Below are 21,088 nucleotides of genomic sequence, written 5' to 3' on the forward strand. Positions count from 1 at the left end.
TTTCTCAAAGAACTGTCATTATTTAGCCATGTGGTAGTTCACTGGAAGAACACACTTTCCAGGTTTTCTTTATTTGACCTCACTTGGAACTTGCCCAATGACAAAAGCCTTCCTCCCAGAGATGTTTGTCAGCAATGTTTTCTAAATGTTCTTCACTTCACAGATCCCTGAGGCAGTGGATCACAGTTGAGAAAAACAATTGCCTAATCAAAATGCTTAAACACTGAGCTGGCCATAGGAGGTTGAAACATTTCTGACATATCCCTTATAATCTAGAAGACCATACACATGTGTAAGTCAATATGTATGCTCATGAAACAGCCAAGAGAGATCTTAGCTCTCACCTTTACCTGATGCTGAGTTTTTAATGCCAAAAAAAAAAAAAAAAAAAAAAAAAGTGACGGTTCAGAGGTCCAGGCAGTGTGGTAAACTTCCTGGATCGTTATTGTATGTATACTTCAATGTGCACACAGAACTCCTCAGCAGACCTGGGGTGACTCATGGCTTCCAGGAGTTTAGGGAAATCAGCTGACCAGTAAGATAACTGAACAGAAATCCTAACAGCCACATACCACTAAGAATATACACATTACAGAATTAGTTCAGAAGAGCCACAGAACAAACCAACTGTAACATAAATAACAACATCATCAGCGGGGCACCTGGGTGACTCAGTTGGTTAAGTGTCCCACTTTGGTTCAGGTCATGATCTGACAGTTTGTCAGGCTCTGTGCCTGTCACAATTCAGAGCCTGGAGCCTGTTTCAGATTCTGTGTCTCCCTCTCTCTGCCCCTCCTCCACTCATGATTCTCTCTCTCTCTCTCTCTCTCTCTCTCTCTCTCTCCCAGAAATAAACATTAAAAAAAAATAACAGTATCAGCAATACACAGTAGCAACAACACCTCCTGGGGCAAGGGATGAGTTATTTATGTATTTCCTTTACAAGATTTTAATAAATGACTTGTTTAAAAAAATGAGATATGGGGGTGCCTGGTTGGCTCAGCAGGTTAAGCATCTGACTCTGGACTCTTGGTTTCAGCTCAGGTCACGATCATACGGTTTGTGAGTTCAAGTTCTGTATTGGACTCCATACTAACAGTGCAGAGCCTGCTTGGGATTCTTTTCTCTCTCCCTTTCTCTGCCCCTTCCCCCTACTTGTGCGCTCTCTCTCTCTCTCTCTCTCTCTCTCTCACTCTCTCTCTGAAAAAAAAAAAAAAACTTTAAAGAAATGAGATATGCAAAAAGAAAAATATCCCATAAAACTATAAAGTGTAAATCACAAAAAGAAAACAAAATCTATCAGTAGAAATGACCCATAAGAAAACCAGACTTTGGAATTATTAGAGGACTTTTAAATCAGTTATATTATATATGTCCAAGGAACAAGAGGAAATTATGTCTAAAAAACGAAAGGGAGATATAAAGATGATGACTCAGCAAATATAGACTATAAGTTAAATATAAAGATTATTTTTAAAGTATGAAATAGAAATTCTGGAATTGAAAAATACAATACTGGGGTGCCTGGCTGGCTCATTAAGTACAGCATGCAACTCTTCATCTCGAGGTCATGAGTTCAAACCCCATGTTGGGTGTGGAACCTACTTTTAAAAAAAGAAAAAGAAAAATACAATGGTGGGAAAAAAAATCAAAATAATATCCTAGAAAATATCTGTTTAACCTAACGGACTCTGACCCATGCTTTGAGATCCATTTCTCAGTTATTCCCTTTTTTTCTTTGCTTCAATCTACAATAAAGCTTCTCTGAATGTTTATTTTTGCTTGCTTCAACTCTTAGAATCACACAATTTAACAATTAAGATCCTGACATATTGGAAGGGGACTGGGTTTTGTAGTTAGAAGAATTTAATACAGATATTCCCTGACTCAAAATGGCTCAATTCAGGAGTTTTCAACTTTACAATAGTGTGAAAGGAATGTGTATTCAGTAGAAACCATATGTCGAATTTTGAACTGTGATCTTTTCTTGGGCTAATGATATGCAGTGTTATACTCTCTTAGGATGCTGGGCAGTTGCATTGAGACACAGCTCCTAGTCAGCTACGCACGTGATTATGAGAATAAGTAGCCAGTACACTTACACAACCATTCTCTATGGATACATCCATTCTGTTTCTCCCATTCAGTATAGTATTCAATAAATTACATGAGATGTTCAACACTTTGTGTTTGGTGATTTTGCCCAAATGCAAGCGAGTATCATTGTCCTGAGCATATTTAAGGTAGCTTAGGCTAAACTGTGATGTTTGGAAGATTAGGTGTAGTAAATGCCTTTTCTATTGAAAATATTTTCAGTTTATGATGAGTTTATTGGGATGTAACCCCACTGTAAGAAGAGAAAGAGCTGTATTCAGTTCTTACACCACCAGAGGTGACCTGGGTTAGCTCAAGTCTAGGTACATCATCTTAAAGAGGGTTTGTTTAATTTTTTCTCCTCCCTGAAAAATGAAGGTAATACTCTTGACTTTGTCATGGTTGGGGAAGATTAATGATATGTGATATGTGGTAAGAAGTTAATTCTATTGTTTGTGTTGTCTGCCCATTGTATCTCAAAACTCATTTTTGCCTGTTCCTGTTTTTAACCTTTCGTTCTTTTTAGTTCTGCCGATTAAACTAGAAGAATATCCATCAGCTTCCAGTGACTCAGCACATGTCCGTGTTTAATTTCCACAGGAAGTCTTGTCCTGTTTGAGGCTCTTTCAGCATGTGACAGTGATAGAGGTTCACAGTGAAATTCACAGGGTTGGGTAGAAGAGGGGGTGGAAGAATTGAGGATGAGCCGAATTTAAGGATTAAAAGAGGTAGTAAGAAACTCACATAAGGAGTGTTTTTAGTTTATTTGCAAAATTGAGTTCCACCCATGGACATTTCTGGACAATGCAAGGGATTACTGTGTTGATTACAATAAATAGGGGTTTTTGCACATGATTGAAAGTCGAATAGCTCATTAATTTCACTCCTACTTAATTAGGTACACCTGGCCTCCAATGAGGAGAAACTACTTAACAGTCATAGGTGACAACAATGAAAATACAACCAAGATACAGGCATGCCTCTTTTATTGTGCTTTGCTTTATTCTGTTATGCAGATGTGGTTTTTTTTTTTACAAATTAAAGATTTGTGGCAACTTTTCATGGAACAAGTCCATTGGTGTCATTTTTTCCAACAGCATTTTCTCATTTCTCATTTCTGAGTCTCACTTTGGTAATTTTTGCAATACTTCAAATCTTTGCATTATTACTATAGTTGCTGTGGTAATGTGTGATCAGTGATTACAGCTCACTGAAAGCTCAGATGATGGTTAGCATTTTTTAGCAATAAAGTATTTTTTAATTAAGGTATGTAATTGTTTTTTTAGACATAAAGCTACTGCACATGCAATAGACTACAGTATACTGTAAACATAACTTTTATATGCATTAGGACACCAAAAAATTCATTCGACCCACTTCATTGTAATATCCACTTTATCACAATGGTTGGAACCAAACCCGTCATATCTCTGAGGTATGCCTCTATTCTCATTCCAACTTCCCAACTTAGTCAAATTTTCCTTTTTTTTTTTGATAACTCAGCTAAAGCCCTAAATCTTATGTTCATAAAATATTAAGATTAAAAAAGCCTTTCACTTGTATGATATAGTAAAAAAAGATCAGAACTTTGAAATGATTGCAGCTAATGCTGAGGGCCATTAAAAATGTGGTTGGGTTATATTCATATTTCCCCAAAGGACATTTAAAAGTAGATGATTTTATTACCCCCCCATGGGTTAGATAATTAATTATGTATCCTAATGTGATTTATTAATAGGTGCTCAGTATTAAATAACATCAGCCCTTATCCACAGGGAATTAATTTGTACTCTGAGCAATGAGAAGTAAGGAAGATATGAAATGGATGATGTTTCTGTAGCAAATGAAATGAGCTGTAATAACTTTACATAAATAAAACTATGTTTAAGCCTTTCCTAGAGTTGTATTTGTGTCTCCCCAGGGCAGGTTTGCTGTGCTGTGCTCCTGCGGGAGGCCTGGGGCAAGAGAATGTTGATTATACTTTCAATAACCTCAGCTGCCTTATATGCATCCTACGTTACACTTGGTCACAGAGACGAAAAATGACCCAGTAAGGGCCGTCATTTAGCACTGCTTCTACACAACAAGAGAGGGGCCAGAGTTTCCAGATTTTATAGTACCCATGGCTGTAGGAGACTTTAGCCCACATCAGGGAGAAAATGAGTGTGAGAAATGCAGGGTCTTTGGCAAATGGCATCAGAATTCTTAGTGAAAGGTTTTGTGCATATGCAGGTAGTAAATGAGGTGACATTTAGATGTTCAGATATGTTTATACAAGGCAGCATGTTAGGATATTTCCTAATGAGGATGCAAATCCCAGAATTGGAAAGCCCATCATTCACACAATTACAATAAAGAAAATAATCTCTATTTGGCAAAGTTTCTCCCTGTTATCTCTTTACTTTTCCTCATGCTTAAGTCCTCAGAATTTTATATATATATATTTTTTATATATATATATTTATATATATATATATTTTATATATATATATATATATATATTTCCCCCCACACACACTGGTTACCCAAGCAGCTATTGTATTTACTGCTTGTTTGTTTGTTTGTTTGTTTGTTTGTTTTATTCCCAGTTAATTGTCAACTAGTACCTGGAAAGGAATTTACTGATAATTGCAGTGTTTGGTGTTAGCTAGAGGTTAGTCAACATGTTATATACCACGATGTTCCATTTGTCTTTGCATAAAATTCAGGAATGACTCTTGCTCATAGTTTCTGCATTTTAAATAAGAAAAAAACTATAGCTATAGTTTACTATAATTGATAAAATTAGCCCAGGTTTACAATCAGAAGGGCTAGGCTTTGCATATTAATTCTGTCATTTACAAATCCTGTCCTGGGAAGATCACTTCATTCACCTCTTCATAAGAATTGGGAAATTAATTGAGGATTTGCTATGTGACACCCACTGTGTTAAGCGTTTTATAGGAATTCTTGCAATCCCTGTAATAGTCTATTGAGCGGGTACTATTCTAATATCTGTCTCACAGACAGGGGATGGAAGACAGAGACTTTAAATTACTTGCATGTATTCCCACAACTGATAAGGAGGAAGCTGGAATTCAAAGCTCTCTGTGTAAGTACATGTCTTAAATGTGGGTAATGATGCTTCTTTAACAATTCCATTGTGAGCTTTAGGTGAAGTTACATATTTCTACACACTTGAGAACAGCTCTGGAACATAGTAGTAAGTGATTGTATATAATGCCTAGCATCTTCTCACCTCTCAATTTCTGCAGACCCAGAATGAGTTCAAATGATACAGTGTAACGTCAAGGATTGGGGATTATACTTTAAAAGATTGGGAGGAAGGCAAAAATGTGAGATTAGCTTGTATAGTCTTAATTTTCTCAAGATTCTTTTTTTTAAGTGAAATATCATTATCTTTAGTCTATAGATGAGAAGGGTATGCTTTGCACCTGCTATATGTTTCAAGATTAGGAATCTGTCTAGGGGGGAAAAAGACTCAGTTTTGGCATCCAAAGAATGTATAGTCTAGTAGAATAAACACAAAGGTTTATTTTAGGTGTTCTATATTAGGTGGTAGAGTTGAGGCATATATGCTTAAGGATTATAATAATACAATCTTTTCATTAAAAGATACTTAACACAACTTGGAAAGTCAAAGGAGCCTTCTCAGGAGGTGGTTGGAAATCATGATTTCTAAAAGCAAGGGTGCAGAAGGTTTTCTCTACAGAAGGAAGGATTTGTGCAAGTATATTCAAATATAAAATTCCCTCTCCATGTTAATTTATATAACTGGAGATATGGTTTCATAAGGTACTGAAAAAGGAGGGTGGATTATAATCTATTATTTTAACAAGGTAAAATCTTGATTAAATAATGGAGACCTTTAGGGCATCTGGGTGGCTCAGTTGGTTAAGCGTCTGTCTCTTGATTTCAGCTCAGATTGTGATCTCAGGGTTATGGGTTCGAGCCTTGAATCAGGCTGTGCACTAACAGCATGGAGCCTGCATGGGATTCTCTCTCTCCTTCTCACTCTGTCTCTCTCCCACTCTTCTACCCCTCCCCTGCTCACTCTCTAAATAAATACATAAACAAATAAACAAACATTTAAAAAGAAGAAAAAATGTATACATTTTAGCAACGACAACATTCTAGTGTAAGATTATTGGTTAATCTTACTTTCCAAGCATCGATTATCCATATTTCTAGTAACAGATTTCTAATTTTTCCAAGAACTCCCCTGTTAATCTGTGACTTCCAGATCAGCCCCAGGGATTGTCATGTGACCAGGGCTAGCCAAAGTGCCCCATCCCTTTGGCCACAGCTCATAGGTCACAGGATCTGTGTACAACTGGAAGCAGAAAGATCCAATTGGAAGATATTTGTCTGGGAAAATCTCTCTTTTCCATTAGGGCTAGTGTGCACATCTGAAATTGTCAGTGCCAAATTGGGATTAAAGGGAAGAGTTTCTGCTTCAGACCTGAGCCATTCAGGAAAAACAAACAAACAAAAAAACAAACAAACAAAGTGCTGAGATGGGGCGCCTGGGTGGCGCAGTCGGTTAAGCGTCCGACTTCAGCCAGGTCACGATCTTGCGGTCCGTGAGTTCGACCCCCGCGTGGGGCTCTGGGCTGATGGCTCAGAGCCTGGAGCCTGTTTCCGATTCTGTGTCTCCCTCTCTCTCTGCCCCTCCCCCGTTCATGCTCTGTCTCTCTCTGTCCCAAAAATAAATAAACGTTGAAAAAAAAAATTAAAAAAAAAAAAAAAAAAAACAAAGCGCTGAGAGAAAGGGTGAGTGTCACTGTCCAGAGGACACTATCTGAGTCAGTGAGGTCTTCTCTCTATTTACCTGTGGACTTCAGCTAACGTGATTGGGAGTGAGTCTAATTTTGTATCAACTGTACCTAAAAGCGTTGTAACAGACAAGGCTATGTTTAGTTGCCACTTCTATGCACTTACTCATAAAAACAGGAACTACCGATGAGTTTATATTTCAGAACTTCGAAGTGAGAAGCTCTTTTACAAAAATGCATTCACATCTAAATTATATTCATAAAATATATAAACTCTTTATCCCTCTGAGGATATAACTAAGTTTCTCCTTTTGATTTCATAAATTATGTATCTCAGCAAGTAGAGGTGTCATGACCTGCAGTTATCCTCAAATGCTTTGCGGCCTTGTGAGGTCACATCAGCAGAATATTCCTTTCCTTCTCACAATTTAAAATTTGACTGTCCACTTCACTGAGAGAATTTTGTCTCTGTTCTGTCCCATTTAACTCCACAAAGAGTTGTTGAGCTTTGCTACAGGCTCTATGAAAGATGCTGGGGTACTAATGCAGAAGACAATCCTCTCCCTGCTGCTGCTCAAGGTCACTGCCTAAGACAAACAGGTAAACAGATTGATGATGTGATATGCATGTAAATACAAGTAAGAGCAAAGTGTGGGGGCAGCACCAAGGAGGTCATAACTACATATACCAGTTCAGGTGAGGATTAGTCATGTCGGTGAGGGTTTCCGAGGGAAGTTTCCACACCCTTCAGGATAATTCACAGTCCATGGGACATTTCCATTTTGGGTATTTCAATCTCAGCTTATCAGCTATATCTGACTTTCTGAAAAATAGGCTTATCTCTATCTTGTAATAAACCACTTTTTTCAAAATTATTAAGATACAGTATATATGGGCTCAACTTCTATTTTCTCACTTATCAAGAATATCAGTCGATATGAGAAGAGGGACAAAGACCTAAAACATTCATAGAAATTCTTCCGAATCTTCTCAAATTCTAAGTTGTGGTGCTATCATGAAATTGGTTACAAGAAAAGGATGGAATAAACTTTTACCCTTATTTATACTATAGAGCCATTTAGTTTTCAGAAAATAAATAAACTTCTGGAGACAAACAACAAAACAAAACGTGTAGTTGACTAGATCAGGAGGCTTATTTTTGGTATTCAGATTTTCAATAGATAGAAAGATAGATAGGTAGATAGAAGATAGATAATAGATGATAAATAGATGACAGACAGATAATAGATAGATGATAGATGATAAATAGATGATAGATATAGATAGATAGATAGATAGATAGATAGATAGATAGATTAGATAGATTAGATAGATAGAAGATAGATAATAGATACATAGGTAGATAGATGATGGGTTAAATGATAGATAGATAGATAGATAGATAGATAAGTTCTAAGTTGTTTTAAGTGACACACAGAGGCATCTCTGAGCTCACCAGATAGTACATGGTAGCAGGTTGTAATCAAGTTCACTCTCGTGGTAATCTGATTACACTCAAAGTTCCTTTCTTCATTTTTAGAATTTCTTTCCTAGTTTACACAATTGTCCCTCCAATAGTGCTGTCTCTTTGATTCCTGCAGTAGAAATACTTGCACGTGATTCAATGTAAATGGAATTTTGTTCACCATTTATTTATACTTTTACTTTTGAAATGTGCTGGTGTTTGTATTGACCTTTTTTTTCATCATCATTAATCACAATACTCGCTTGGTATATTTATAAATAATTTGTCAATGATATTTATAAACATTTAGCTAATGTTTTTCTTTAAAAAATAACTGTAACTCTTCACCCAATGCATAATGGGTTCATACATAAGAGGCAAAGTAATATACAGGTAATATCTTGAAATTAATAAGTAAATGTAGCAAGATCACTGATAAAAGGGTAATATAATTTTTTTCACTGTTTAAATATAGGCAAGAAAAACTGAAAAAGAAGTTATCCTTTACTATAGCATCAAAAAGTTTGTACTGAAAATAAATCTAAAGACAGATGTTCTAAATTTCCACACACAGAACCACATGACATAAGTGAATGATATTAAAGACTTAATATGTTCAATGTTTATGTATTGAGGAACTCAGGAGTAGAAAAATACTAGTAAAAAAATCAAGCTAGTAACTCAGTATATAGACACATATTAACATATTTTTAAATGGTATTTGGGAAACTAGTGTTAAAATTTATGTGAAATGTACAATCTTTTGTGTCTGGCTTTTCTCGTTTAGTGTAATATTTTTGAGGTTCATCTAAATAGCAGCATGTATCAGTACTTTGTTCTGATACTTTGTATTTTCATAGCTGAATAATATTCCATTATGTATACATGTATCTATCTATCTATCTATCTATCTATTTATAAATATGCATGTATTCCATTCATGTATATATATTTTTTTTATCTATTCTTCAGTTAATAGGCATTTGGACTGTTTCTGCCTTTACCTATCACAATTAATGCCTGTATGAACATGCATGTGCTTGTGTTTCTTTGAATATTGGCTTTTCCTTCACTTGGACATACATCTAGAAATGGAATAGGTCAGTCGTATGGTAATTGTACATTTAACTCTTCAAGGAATCACCAAAGTGCTTTCCTCAGCAGCTGGTTCCTTCCAGCAATATACAAGGGTTCTCTTCTCTCCTTCTCCCTCTCTCAATTATTAGCCATCTTAGTGGATGTGAAGTAGTATGGCCATTTTTTTAAATATATATGTTTAATGTTCATTTATTTTTGAGGAAGACACACATAGCATGAGCAGGGGAGGGGCAGAGCAAGAGGGAGACACATAATCTGAAGCAGGCTCCAGGCTCTGAGCTGTCCGCCCAGAGCCCCACGTGTGGCTCCAACTCCCCATCGTTGGCGAGATCATGACCTGAGCTGAGGTCAACCAACTGAGCCACCGAGGCGCCCCAGTGGTGTGGCCATTTGTATACATTCTTTGTAGAAATGTCTATTCAAGCCTTTGACTATTTTTAATTGGCTTCGTTTTCTTTACTTTGCTGAATTTTAGGAATTTTTATATGTTTTAGATATTAAACCTCATAAATATATACATTGAAAAGTATTTTCACCCATTCAGTATGTTCTTTTCACTTTCTTGAAAACATCATTGATAAATGAAAGCTTTTTATTACATTTTCCTTTTGTTGCCCATGTTTATGGCATCATCCTATTTAAGAGCCCATTACCAAATCCAAAATCATGAATGTTTATTCCTGTTTTCTTCTTCGTCAGTATTGTTTTGGCTAATCAGAACTTCTTTAAGCTTCATATGAATTTGAGGATCAGCTTTTCTGTTTTTGCCAAATGGCCATTAGAATTTTGATAGGAACTGCACATTTCTATAAAATATGCAGAATAGATATATCAATAAAGGTTGAACACAGATTGGTGATTACAGAGGACTAGGTGAGGGAAGAATGGGGAGAAACTGCTTAGTGCACATAGTATTTCCTTTGAAGTTATAAAAATGTGGTTGCACAACTTTGCCATGACACTGTTACTGAATTGTTTACACTAAAACAGTTACTTTATGTTATATGAATTTTATATCAGCACATTTTTAAAAATTATTCAGGTTGGCCAAGTTGAAGAATAAGCAACTTAATCTAGAAAAAAGCATAACTAAGTTGAAAAATAAACACTATCAGTTTATTACAAAGGTACATTGTGAGAAGTGTGGCATTAACACAGTGTTAAAAAAAATTAAACCACTGGCATAGAACTGTCTGGAAACAGAACTCACATATTTAGTAAAAAAGCATTGGGGAAAGCATGAACTATTTAATTAATAAGCTTGAGTCAATCTGAGGTCTGCATTGAAAGAAAAAAATGAAAAAGAAACTTGACCCTGTTTCATAGCACATGTAAAAATGAACTCCAAAAAAAAAAAAAAATCAACTCCAGGTGAATTTAAATCCAAATATGAAAGGTAAAACAATGAAGCTTTTAAAGTTTAATACCTTCCTGACTATAAAATAAGGAAATGTTTCTTAAATAGGAACCCAAAAATCTAAACAAATTAGACTGAATTTAGATTAGTGTATCTGCCCATTGAAGGATTAAGGATGAGAAAAAGACAATAAAAAATGGAAGGAAATTAAGACGTACAAGAATGTTCATAGTAGTGCTATTTATTTCTTCCATAAAACTAGCAACGAATGGAATATCCATCCATAGTAGAGTGAATAAGGAATTTATGACTATTGATAACTTCAATTTTATATAATACTGAAAATAAACGTTTTATGCTAACTCACATGCTAACTACTGCAACATAATTTTGAGTGAAGGAAGCCAGAAACCAGTTACACGTTATAGGATTTCATTTCTGCAGAGTTAAACAATAGACAATTAGTCTAGAGTGTTAAAAGTGAGGATGGTGTGTAACACTGAGAAAATAGTGGGCCATAGAGAATGGTGGAAAAAATAAGGGGGGCTTTGGCAAGGAGGTCATGTTCTACATGGGGTTCCCTATGTGTGTTTACCTTGTGATAATCTATACATCTCTATACTTATGACATGTGCATTTTTCTGCATGTTATATTTTAATTAAACAGTTTATTTTAAAATGTTATCAATAAATATAATAGGATGTCCATAATAAAAGTTATCTTAAGTAAATAAACACTGAAATGAATGTCAACAGTCACGTAAGTGTCACAGCAGTCTGATAGAATTGGAGGATCTAGCAGATGGTGTAAACGGCATTACCTATTCTAACGATGCACATTCTAACATATAGGAGTCACGCCAATAAGCTAATTTGAATAAATCTTTTACTGTGCATTTTGACTATTTTGGTTCATTTCTAACTGCTTCATTCTTGGGATTTTCTTGTTCTGTTCTTAGTTCATAAATATGCTTTAAGAATTATGCTTGACCCTGAAACTACATAGGTTAAAAATATATGTTCTTGTTTTTAGTTTACCAAGAATTATGTTTCTACCAAAGGAAGCAAAATTCTAAATTTCTAAACAGACAATTGCCACAAAGTATAATAAGACCTATAGTAAAATCAAGAAGAATGTACAATAAAGAAAGAGAATCTCTTCTATAAATTAGTGGGTTTGGTAATTGATCAATTTATTAAGGTGTTAGGACATCTGTGTCTGAGAAAGTAAATAAGGAAATGATGTTGCTGACCTGGAAAGGCACCAAGAATAGTGATTTGTTTGTTCTCGTGTCATGAAAGGAATCAATGCTAACATGTGATGACTCACATTGGTTACCCAGACAAGGATTCCATTACATATCACTGTGAAATGGCCAATTCTCAACACCAGCCAATTATTTTCTGATGACATTTTACAGTGTTAGCTCATTTAAATTAATATTGCAACACCTAGATTCTGTTATATTTGGAACTTTTACTCAATTTGGAATCAAATTAATATTTACAATGAGTTTAGTGAGTAGTTTTTAGTTAACAAAGTGGGGATTGCAAATGAGGAAAGTTATTACAAACTGGAATTGTTGAAGGCTTTGTCTTCATACATTTGTGCATTGAGCTCAGTTCTTTGCAAGTTTGACCCTGGAACCAGACTATTTTACCCTTTGCTTTTAAACTTGAATATATCATGATAATTTACACTGTTTTTTTGTTTTTGTTTTACCAATTTTTTTTTAAATTTTTTTTTTCAACATTTATTTATTTTTGGGACAGAGAGAGACAGAGCATGAACGGGGGAGGGGCAGAGAGAGAGGGAGACACAGAATCGGAAACAGGCTCCAGGCTCTGAGCCATCAGCCCAGAGCCTGACGCGGGGCTCGAACTCACGGACCGCGAGATCGTGACCTGGCTGAAGTCGGACGCTCAACCGACTGCGCCACCCAGGCGCCCATGTTTTACCAATTTTTAAAGAGTTAAATTCTCCTGTTGTTTAGGATGATTTTGCAAAAAAGCAAATTTTATAACAGGGATTTTTGAGCCTCCTAAAATCACTGTATAATTATTTCTGTTTGATTAGTAATATATTAAATACTCATTATGTTCCAGGCTATGTTTCAGGGTAGGGGAAACAAGTAGATGATGATGTTAAATTCCCTTGACCTACAGAAATTCATTATAATAAAGAAAAAATTCATATATGCATGTGGGTCTGTACATGAATACATGCACACATATGTTTGTGTACATATGTATATACATAGATAAACATATATGCAATATGTCAAATAGAGTATATACAATAGTAGAGTAGATGATTGGAAAAGGAACATTTACATACTGTCCTACTCATTATTTCTAAATGATGATTTAATTGAATATATGATACTGACATCTGTTCCTTAAAAGAAAAAATAAAGACATGACACAAAGAATATGAAGAGAAAAGCAACAAATTACTTCAAATGCCACCATTTAGAAATACCCAGAAATTCCCACCATTACAAATGTGGTAACTTTATCATAATGGAAACAGAATCCACTTGAGAGCATTTAAGCAAAAGATAATTTGTTAAGAATCTTTGAAAATGGACTCCTGGGAGGCTTAATAGGTTAAGCGTTTGACTTTGGCTTGGGTCATGATCTCATGGCTCAGGAGTCTAAGCCCATGTTGGGCTCTGTACTAACAGCTCAGCATCTGGAGCCTGCTTTGGATTCTGTGTCTCCCTCTTGCTCTGTCCCTCCCCCGCTCACTTGCTCTCACTCTCTCTGTCTCTGTCTCAAAAGTACACATTAAATTTATTTTTTAAAGGGAATCTTTTAAAAGCCTGAAGAAACAACTCTAAATGAAATATCGAGGCATGCAGTAGAATTGAATGGCCAGTGGATCTGTTGCATTTGTCAGTAGCAAGAAGAAAGTAAATCAGGAGCCACTACTACAGATACTTCCAACATAACCATAACCAAACTCTTATGACCAAATGACTATCAATAAAAAAATGACTCTGAACGCTACCTCTCTCTCCCACATAACTTAGTCCCAAATCAAAATCTTGTCCAGATGCTTTTCCCTTCACATGATTTATTCTAAGTTAAGGTCTAGAATTTAGTGTAACGGCAACCGATTGGTGGAATCTAAATCACATTTAAGACTCTCTATGAAATCAAAAGGGTAGTACAGAAAATTTATTTTTCTCATTTCTGCTGACTAGCAGAGAACTGCAACTGTTGTTAATCAGCTAATACACTCATCATAGTATAAGCATATAGGCGTATAGGTGGATGGATGAAAGGATGGATACTTGGATGGATATAAGATTTTGCTAGGTGAATAAATGGACAGGTATATGGATAGTGACAAGTAGTAAAATAGAAGTATGCTAGGCCTAATTTTCTAATAAACTTATTAAAATTAATTTCACTTGAAACTTAGAGAACAAAAATTGATATGTAATAAAAATAGTGAGAAGTTTAAGATAATTGTTTCTTTACTACAAAAGAGCAAGGTTTTTAAAACATATTTGAAAGGTGGAAGTGAGGGGGAAAATGGTTATAAATAACTTTAAGAGACTAAAGTGATTTGGGGGGTAAATTTCATATATTACTGATATCACAGATTAAATAAGAAACCATCCATTTTTAACTAAACCTCTTGAATTTTGATTATATTATATAATTGGGATTTTACAGAATCTCATAATATTTGCATTCTGTACTGTAATCCAAACTCCCCCATCCATTTAGTCATTTTTAATTGAGTATATTTAGCATAAAATGAGAAAAAAATAGATATTAGTGTTGGGTTCAATGACTTTGGACAAATATATACACCTGTGGGAACACCATCAAAAATAAAAATTTCCCATATCATCCCAAGAGTGCACTCATATGTCTCTTTGCAAAAGATCATCATTCTCAACCCCTATATCAGGTAATCACCATCTGCTTTTTGCTACTGTAATTGAATTGCACTTTTTCCCTAGAGTTTCATGTAAACAGAATTATGCATTATGTATTATTTTATGAATGCCTTATTTTCCTCGGTATAATGTTTTTGAGATCCATCCACATTGTTACATTAATCAGTAGGGTTTTTTGTTGTTGTTGTTATTTATTACTGAATAGTAGACAATTGTATCTCAATTATATCAATTTGTTTACCAATTTACCTATTCATGAACACTTAAGGTGCGTTGAGTTTTCGGTACCTAAAGTAAAGCTGATATAAGGGTCATTAATATGCAAGTCTCTCCTGGAAATTTGTTTCAATTTCTCTGGGGTAAATACCTAACTGTGGAGTTGTGGAGTGTTATAGTTATACTATACCTGACTTTATAAGAAGCTATTTTCCAAACTATTATTCAAAATGATGGTGCCATTTTATCTTTCCCAATGCAACGAATGAAAGTTTCAATTTATCTACCATGCTTTTCACTGTTTCTTATTGCCGGCCTTTTGAATTTTAGACATTCTGGTGGGTTTGTAGTGCTATATAATTGTGGCTTTAATTTGCATTTTCTCAATAAGTAATGATTGTATACACTTTTTCATATCTTTAGTGGCTTTTTATAGGTTTTCCCCTGTGGGAGATATATATATACACAAACATTTCACTTTTTTTTTGTTGTTATTGTGTTTTCTATTTTCCTATTGAGTTGTAGGAGCTTTTTTTAAATGTTTGTTTTTAGAGAGAGAGAGCGAGCATGCGTGTGGGAGGGTCAAAGAGAGAAGGAGAGAGAATCCCAAGCAGGTTCTGCTCTGTTAAGTGCGGGACTCAAACTCAGAAGCCATGAGATCATGACCTGCCCTGAAATCAAAAGCCAGATGCTTAACTGACTGAACCACCCAGGTGTCCCTGTAGGAGTTTTGTTTATCCATTCTTGACACAGATTCTTAGTTAAAGGAATTGCATGTATTATTTTCCCATTCTGTGGTTTGTCTCTCAATTTTTTATGATGGCTTTTGATAAGTAGAAACTATAACTTTGAATGTCCTATTTTCAATATTTCCTTTATTTTTAGTTATTTTGGGTAGCAATCTCAATCTAATTCAACATTATAAAGGAATCTCTCTATGCCTCTGTTGAAAAGTTTCTGGTTTACATTTTGGACTAGGATCTACTTTTTCTTGATATGTAATTGACAAATAACATTGTATCAGTTTTACATGTGAACATAATGATTTGATATATGTATATACTGTAAAATGGTTATCCAAGTTTAATTAACCTCCATCACCTCACCTAACTACAATTCTTTGTTCTTGTGTTGAGAACTTTTTAGCAACTATGATCCATTTTGAGCTATTCTTTGTTTACAGTAGAAGATCTGTGCCTAAGTTAACTTCTTTTTTTTTTTTCTTCATACATGGGCATATACTTGTTCTGGAACCATTGTAATAAAGATGATTCTTCAAATGCCTTTGCATCTTTTAAAAATTCTTGATTATATTTGTGTGGGTTTAATTCTGGACTGTCTAGTGTATTCATTAATCAATGTATCTTTTATAATATGTTGTATTGATACAGAAGCTTTATGGAAATTTTTGAGTTGAATAAAATGTGTTCCCTAAATTTGTTCTCTTTTAGATTTGTGTTGAATATTCTAGGTTCTTTGCTTGTTCAATAAAACTTTAGAACACTTTTTTAATATCTATCAGAAAATCTTCTATGACAATATTGCATTGGCTATTCTGGCCACATTGGAATGTAATGTTGAAAAGAGACATCCTGGGGCGCCTGGGTGGCGCAGTCGGTTAAGCGTCCGACTTCAGCCAGGTCACGATCTCGCGGTCCGTGAGTTCGAGCCCCGCGTCAGGCTCTGGGCTGATGGCTCAGAGCCTGGAGCCTGTTTCCGATTCTGTGTCTCCCTCTCTCTCTGCCCCTCGCCTGTTCATGCTCTGTCTCTCTCTGTCCCAAAAATAAATAAACGTTGAAAAAAAAAATTAAAAAAAAAAAAGAAAAGAGACATCCTAGCCTTGTTCCTGATTATAGTGGAAACATTTCCTTTTGATTCTTGCTAAAGTTTCTCTTTCTCTCTGATATTACACATCTGGTTTCACATGCTGTCTATTTTTTCCTTTAAAGCCCCTGACATACTAATCATAGTTATTTTAAATTCTTTGTCTGATTATTCTAAATGTGTGTTGATCTGAATCTTGTCCTAATGGTTTGTTTTTTTAACTGTGCTTTTTTTCTGATCTTTTAGCATGCTTGTTATTTTTTGTTAAAGGCCAGATGCACTTTACTGGATAATAGTCATTGAGTTAAATAAGTCTTAAATGTGAGAAATTTTGGTAACCAGCTATTGAATTGGGCCATATATAACTTGTTATATCTCTAGGCATCAGTGCTTTTAACTATTGTGTCTACTGCCCCCCTCCCTCTTTGGCATTGGCGTGTCTCTTCAGAGATATTCTACGTTTTGCAGCTTTTCAAATTTTATCTACTGGTATTTTACAGGAACTTGTTTCTGTTGATATAGGCATGGGAGATGGGACATGTTCTATGATCTTTTGTTTCAACTTCCTTCAACATGTAAGGAACATGTGCCTGGGACTGTCCTTTACAGGTTTTTTCCTTCCCAGGTAGAGAGCTTATTCCCTCTGTCTTTTACTTCATTCCCAGAATGCAACATTCTTACCATCCCAAATCTCTTTCCTTGAAGTTCTGTTCCTGCTGACATTCCTTTATTTATTTTCTTTTCATGAAGCAGGAGAGGAGGGAAGCTGAGACTACATTTCCTTCCCCAGCTAGAATAAATTTTCAGGTGTGTTGCCTTGTGAATTCCTTCCTCCTAATGACTGGTTCTTTAGAGAGTTAAGTCTAGATGTGTATTAAAAAAGCTGCTCTTCCCTTTTCCTGCTGAGGCCAGGAGGGGATGTTCTCCACATTCTTGTCCTTCTTATCATAAGAGCCTGGTGGAGATCCTGGAACTGGACAGACAACTCATAGAGGTGTGAGAATTCCCTGAGGCTGTGGCTCCATGGGTGTTTCACACTCCCCAGCTAATCCACTTTCAACCTCCTTCAATCATCATAAAACCCTTCAATTGTTCCTGCCAGTTTTTCCTCCAGCTGCTTCTGCTTCTGGTGAGCAAATATTAGATAGTGTATCTCATTAGTTGCACTTGTCTAATCAAATTACTGGATGATGTTTTTCCCTGTGACATCAGTTGTCTTGAGAGGTCCAGGACAAGTCATTTAATTGTTTAACTTCCCCCAGTCTTTTTTGTTAAAAGGACCAGAGTGATACTTTCTAAAATCTTTGCAAGCCAAAAGTGAAATTGTTTACCCCGTTAATTTTTTTTAATATGGTGAAATCTTCTGATTTACATTTGAATGTGAAAACATTACATTTCTAGAATACATCCTGCTGGGTCATAATATACTATTACATTTAAAATGACTGAATATGATTATTATTTAATCAAGAATTTTTGTTCTATGGACATGAGTCTTAGCGGTACATCTTTTTTTAAAAGTTTATTTCTCAGGTATGAGTAACACTGTTGGACTTCTAAGATGACCAGGTATCATGGCTTTCTTGAGACTTTTTCAGTTTTAACACTGAAAGTTCCATGTCCATGGAAACCCTGCAGTGAGATGCAAAAACATGTTCGTGATGGATGCAGAAGTTCATAGAAAAAGTACAAAATGCAACACAATGTAAAAAAAAAAAAAAAAGTAAGAACTAAACATACACTGTTTCTAGTCAAAATGGTATGGTATATCCTAGTAATCCCTATAACTGTTTGTTTGTTTTTTCCCCCAAATATGGTCAACTGTATGAATGACGCAACTTAAGTGTGGAACTTAAATGCATTGCAGTTGTGAGTATGGATGGTCTACCTGATTTTGCAATATGACTATTGTGCTTTTCATGAGCTTAGTACTAGTATAATTTTGACCCTTTAGAATATTATGACCATGTATTCTTCTACAAGTTCAAATAATTAAATGGGAAAAATTGTAACAGTACCTCAGATATGATAGTTGGGAGGACAAATCAACTGGATTAGTGTGGTAAATTACCAAAGCAGAGCACACTGCACAATACACAGATATCAATATCATATTGGTTACCTATTGATTACTTATTGATTGCCCCAAAATGTGCAGAAGCTCTTACTGAGATTTTGGACTTTACAGAAACAGAAAAGAGTTTTCTCAGCTTATGGGATGGATATCACTCCTGCTAACCATAGAAAAGATGTTAACATGTTGGCTTGCCATGAAATCATATTTTATACATGTGGGACAAGGAGAATATATTGAGGAAATGAATGGAGAAAAAATATTACAGTAAGCAGAAATGTATATGCTCTTTTTTCCAAAACTCTGTGATGATCATTGAAGAGGCTATTGGACCATAAAAATGGATGAATTGACTGCACCTGATTTGTTCAAGGTTCTGTGCAGATAGTGACAAAAACAGAAAGAATTTTTAAAAACTTCATTTTTTTGGAAACAAAACTGTTTCTGAACTAAAAAATATGTCTCAGGAGGTACACCTGGGTGGCTTAGTTGGTTAAGCATCCAATTCTTGATTTCAACTCAGGTCATGATCTCACAGCTTGTGAATTCAAGCCCCACATCAGGCTCCACGCTAACAGTGTGGATCCTGCTTGGGTTTCTCTCTCACTCGCTCTTTCACCCCTGCTGTGTGCTCTCTTTCTCTTTCTCAAAGTAAATAAGATAGATTTAAAAATACTCTGTAGCTATTAAAAAACAAGACATGCAGAAAAAAAAAATCTCAGGAAAAGGGCAGCCATGTTAAACAGGACTTTCTTAAGTTTCTTTATTAAAACTGTAACTCAATTAGTTTCCAACGTCAGCTTCAGAATTTCAAATGATCTCTTCACTTTAAGAAGTGTTTACCTGAGAAACAAATTCAACCTCTACCATCTAATGTTTTTCAGTGTGTTTATAATTGATGGACATCTTAGACGTGGATAAAATATATGATGAATGTATAGTTGCAAAGGACCTGATAACAAACAGCTGATATACCAAAACAAGTATGGTGTAGTGGACATATTTGAAAATCTGCACAACTAATTCCACAAGCCTAAAAACTGCTGTTGGTGGTAATTTCTGAAGTGATCCATGCTTGAACGCTTATTGAGAGCATATTGAACATTACGTGACCTGACAACAGGAATTCTCATAAGGAAGGCTTGATAAAGGAAGAATTGCGAGCCAGAGACGTTCATGTTTAACTGTATTCAATTATACCATTCCATGTAAGAAAAGAATTTCTTAAATTTTACTGACAGTTCAACATAGCATTATTAGAAAGGGAAACAGAAGAAATAATCTACAGTATCATGGGACAAAAATAAAACCGTTCAATATTGGAGCTCCTGGGTGTCTCGATAGGTTAATCATCTGACCAGCTCAGATCGTGATCTCATGGTTCATGAGTTCTAGTCCCGCATGGGGTGAGCTCCTGCTCCACTTTGGGTAAGTTTGAGCACTGCATCAGGTGAGTACCAGCCCTGGTTTGGGTGAGCACTGCTTCTCTCTCTCTCTATCTCTCTCTCAGCCTCTTGTGGGATTCTTTCCCTCTCTCTGCCCCTTGTTCACTTGCACCTTCTCTGTCCTTCTCAAAAAAAAAAAAAAAAAAAGGTCAATATTGTTATATTATTAAATAGGTAATATCTGTTTATATAGTCCTATTACAATTGTATCCTCCCTTTAAAAGTCATTTTTGTAGCTTAAGAATATGTAATGATACAGCATACATAATTTAAATACTCAATGAAAAATTAAAACATAAAGAAAATAAATGTTAAAATAAGTGTTAGAGATCATTTGAAATGTTAAAATAAGGGTTAAAAACCAGCATACAATATTTTATCCAATGTTTTTCCACATGTTTTATTTGTTTAATTAGTCCTATTATTATTTACTAGTAGCTGCCACTGGTATCTGGCAAGACAGTTGTTTCGTTTCAATAACAGCATTTGTATAACAAAAAATAAATAGAACAACACATAATTTTCAATAAATTACAATATTTTTTTTTTCAACGTTTATTTACTTTTGGAACAGAGAGAGACAGAGCATGAACGGGGGAGGGGCAGAGAGAGAGGGAGACACAGAATCAGAAACAGGCTCCAGGCTCTGAGCCATCAGCCCAGAGCCTGACGCGGGGCTCGAACTCACGGACCGCAAGATCGTGACCTGGCTGAAGTCGGACGCTTAACCGACTGCGCCACCCAGGCGCCCCAACAATATTATTTTTAATACAAATTAATAAAATATGTATGTATGATCATTTATTATATATATATATATATA

The sequence above is a fragment of the Puma concolor genome, chromosome C1 (assembly GCF_028749965.1).
Source record: "Puma concolor isolate L17-30 chromosome C1, mPumCon1.1.hap2, whole genome shotgun sequence".
NCBI lineage: Eukaryota > Metazoa > Chordata > Mammalia > Carnivora > Felidae > Puma > Puma concolor.